Genomic DNA, 3939 nt, shown 5'->3' with positions numbered 1-3939 from the left:
AGGGTCAAACTCAAGGGAATTACAAATAGAAATGACTGCTGTCCTTGGTTAATAATTTTAAAAATGTGGCACAAATTCTTTTGGAGGTACAGATTTATTTCGGTGAAGCAAGAGAGGTCACAAAATTATTAAATTATTAGATAAATGCAAAAGTAGTCTAGTGCTGTTTTGGGTTTCAGACAAATATGTTAGCAGAAAGTCAGATCTTGAAATAAGAAGCTAAGATTGTAAAAGTTACCTAAGTTTGATAATAAAGAAGAAATTATTTTTTTTGTAATGGGGAAAAGTTCATTTAAATGCAGATTAGTATGAGTCGTGGAAGAAGATAGGCAAAAAAAAGAGTCATGGAGCATGAGGATTAAAGAAAAGACATAGGATTAGACATTCTGGCTATGGGCTTAGTTCTTCCTTGTGTATTTTATTGTTTTCTGGGGAATAAATATCTTAATCTTCCTTCAAACTTGTTATAACTAATTAAGTGTATAGTTTGTAGTGTAATAAGAATCTATTTTCATGTGGATGAAAGTGAAGGATAGAACTACAGAATGGAGGGCCACTTCTGGACAGATGTATACACACACACACAGACACACACACACACATACACACACACACACACACACACACACATATATATATATGTGTGTGTGTGTATATATATATATATATATATATATATATCGAGATATTGAGATAGAGATAGATAGATAAATAATAGATAGGGAGCACATATCTGGAAATTTTAACTGAGATGGCTAGGATGTGGGTAGTGCCATTCTATGGTCTAGGGGGTCCCAGACTGAATAAAAGGGAGGAAGTGAACAAAGTACTAGCATTCATTGCTCTCTGCTTCCCTGAAGGTTTAGATTTTTCAAAACCAACTTTAATAAGGGTTCTCACATGCTGTGATTCTCCTTTCGATCCTACTGTCCAAAGGCAGGGTAGGAGAAAGGGTAAATAGGACAAGCAGATGAGGACCTATTTAGAAGTAGTCCTTTGGGGTGATTCCAATCTCTATTGTCAGAATAGCAGCAGTCCAGTTCAGTAGTGTCAGGATACCATCAATCCAGTTCAGAGAGTGTCTGTCGTCACCAAGCATGATTCAGCAGTGGAAGCACTATCCAGCAGAAACATCCAAGCATCCACTGAAATGACAGGAGTCCATGGAAGCAGATATATATATATATATATATATATATATATATATATATATATATGATATAGCTGGAAATTGAGGAGATAGTCTCCCTCATACCTCTCTCAATGAAGTAAAGATCAGTGAAGACATAAGACCACCTAAGCGTTGCATGTCTAGCTATGTAAATGTGCCTTTACTGTCTGTTGAGTGAGTCCTTCATATACTCTCTCCAAATATCATGTGTCCTCTTGTGGGTCTACTTCAGCAAAGTTTCACATGAGTATGCATCACATGACACAGCCAGAACTCTCCATTTAACTTTCTGACTAGATGCAATGAGACAACCTCTCAGTCCTCTTACAGCCTCCCCACCATGATGAACTACAACCCAAGGTCTGTGCAAAATAATTTCTGCCTCATATTGCTTCTGTCAGATATTTTGTCTCAGAAATGGGAAAAGTAATTACTGCAGTGATCGATGTAGACTGTAATCCACTGTGTAGAATGAAAATATGTAAGTTCATATTGTCTTAAATTAGTCTATATTTGGAGATAAGAAAAACCCTATCCTAGACTAAAAATTTACCATGTAACATAAATAAATGAGTTTTAAATTTTCACTGCAGGCTAACATTTGTGAATTACATATAGAAACTGTATGATTTAGAGCATTATACACAAATTTCCTGTGAAACAAATGAAAAATTAGTAGAAATGGAAGATCCACATTGACCAAAGTTCACATCACCAGTCCCGAGGTAAATGGAAATCATGTAATTGAGCTTTTACAAAGCCATCCTATCATTTCCAGAACTTCTCACTCACACTGTGTAATGAGAAAATTTTCATGAAGGGGTTTTAGATAGATTTATATTGACAGGTGTTTTGAAAAGCTGATATACTTGGAGAATTTAGTTAAAACCTTTACATATGTGTGTACATGTGTCTCTTACCTGTGTGTTGGTTCCAAAGGATGTGTTAGGTCTCCTGGAGCTGGAGTTAGAAATGAGTCGGAATCACCTGATATATATTCTTGGAAGATCAGCAAGAACTCTTAAGCAACAAACCATCTCTCCATCCCCATGATAGTCTGTGTAAAGGGCAAGAATCCCCATCTTTCCAAGAAAAGGCTGAGGGACTGTTTCTAGCCAAAAAGATGACAGATAATCACCTAAACATAATGTTGAGATTGGTTGAGTCTTGGGATAATATTTTTAAAAACCTATAAATGGGCCAGTGAGATGGCTCAGTGAGTAAAAGTCACTTGTTTCGAAGCATGAGGACAATAATGAGACCCCTAAATCCACATGGTAGAAATAGAGAGCTGACTCCTGTGTGTTCTCTTCAAACCTACACACACATGCCATGATCTATACACATGCAACACACACACAAACACACACACACATATGCTTTCATAGACACAAAAATCATATGTGGCAAAGTGGAGAGGATAGAAAGCAGCTAAATGGTGAATATACGCACCTGATAAAAGCAATGGGAATTTTAGATTTGAATGCGTGTGTTGGGGTGCTGTAGCAGGCCTCCATGTGCATGAATTACTACAACCTTGCTGTTTCCATGGTTGCTAAAGGAGAATGTGATTGAGCCAAAACTTTTGAGTTTTATGCCCTTTGGAATGCTTGCCATTCCAAAAAGAGCTGGGTGCACTGAGTGCAGTGATTAATATTTCACATTTAACTTTGTGCGTTTGTGGTTAGTCAAGGAGCATGTGGGTTCTTGTTTTGCCATGGCTTCCAAAGGAACTCAGAGTTCTGATTCTGGAATTTAAATATTTGGCAATTGCACATTGAGATGAGATTATTGCTTCACCTGGGTTGAAGCATGAGGAAAGATGCCAAAACAAAAAAAATACATATATAACATGCTTTAATGATATGAAATGCACATATCATATGAACTGAGATGGATTACAATCTATCAAAAACTTATTATATTAACAGCAGAGGAAAAATCATCATCACAAACACTTAAGTAAAAATGCTCCAAAGTTAGTAATGTATTAGAAAATTTCAAAACTTTAATAGTCGAGGAATGGAGAGTGTCGGAAGCATTTTTCCCCTCTGTGATCCATAGTGGAGATTTGGAGGCTTGCTATCCTTTGGAAATGGTGATCTAGAAATAGAGACATTATTTCCCGCAGCAATAACAACTCTGATAAGGTGTGTTTCAATATAGCAATGAACCCACGGTTCAGGAAGCTCTAATGAGGGAAACAAGGTCAATTGTTTAGTTGGTCAAGTGCTTGCTATGAAAGCATAAGGATCTGAGATCAAATCCAAATAACTCAAGTATAGCTGGTAATCCCAGCTGTGCCACAGAAAGATAGGAGGCAGAGGCAGGAGGCTCATGGGAAGTTCACAGGGCAGCTATCCTGGGTATGGAGCAGCAAAGGGACCCTGTGTTAATCAAGTGGAAGGTGCTAACCAATACCTGAAGTTATCTGCTGACCTCCACATGGGTACTTGTACATGTTTGTATATGTGTGCATTTGTATGCCTGTATGCAAACACAGAGATATGTACACACACACACACACACACACACACACACACACGCACCCACATACAAACACACACACCCAGAAATTCACAAATGAAGAAAAAACAATAGTATAAATGTCAATTAAATATCCTGATGGAGTTAGAGCCAGATACTTGGTGTTCACATGAAATGGAACACCAAATGGAAACACCAGCTACATTTGACCCCAGTATTTTTAAAGCTGACTGGTGTTGCAATGCTGCATATATACGCATAAGGGGAAACCTCTGGAGTGG

General features: G+C 37.6%; 1 long non-coding RNA gene across 1 annotated transcript; it reads right to left on the bottom strand.

The window, feature by feature from the left end:
- Positions 1–861: 861 nt before the first annotated feature.
- On the bottom strand, positions 862–2725 carry LOC110287590. The gene is made up of 2 exons (XR_002377233.2): positions 2624–2725; positions 862–1145 (listed from the first exon to the last, which is right to left on the bottom strand). It is a non-coding gene; the product is annotated as an uncharacterized LOC110287590 (long non-coding RNA).
- Positions 2726–3939: the final 1214 nt, after the last annotated feature.

This window comes from Mus caroli (genome assembly GCF_900094665.2).
Source record: "Mus caroli chromosome 6 unlocalized genomic scaffold, CAROLI_EIJ_v1.1 6_unlocalized, whole genome shotgun sequence".
Taxonomy (NCBI): Eukaryota; Metazoa; Chordata; class Mammalia; order Rodentia; family Muridae; genus Mus; species Mus caroli.
Note: the sequence above shows the minus strand (reverse complement) of the source record. Positions and strands in the feature narration are given on the sequence as shown.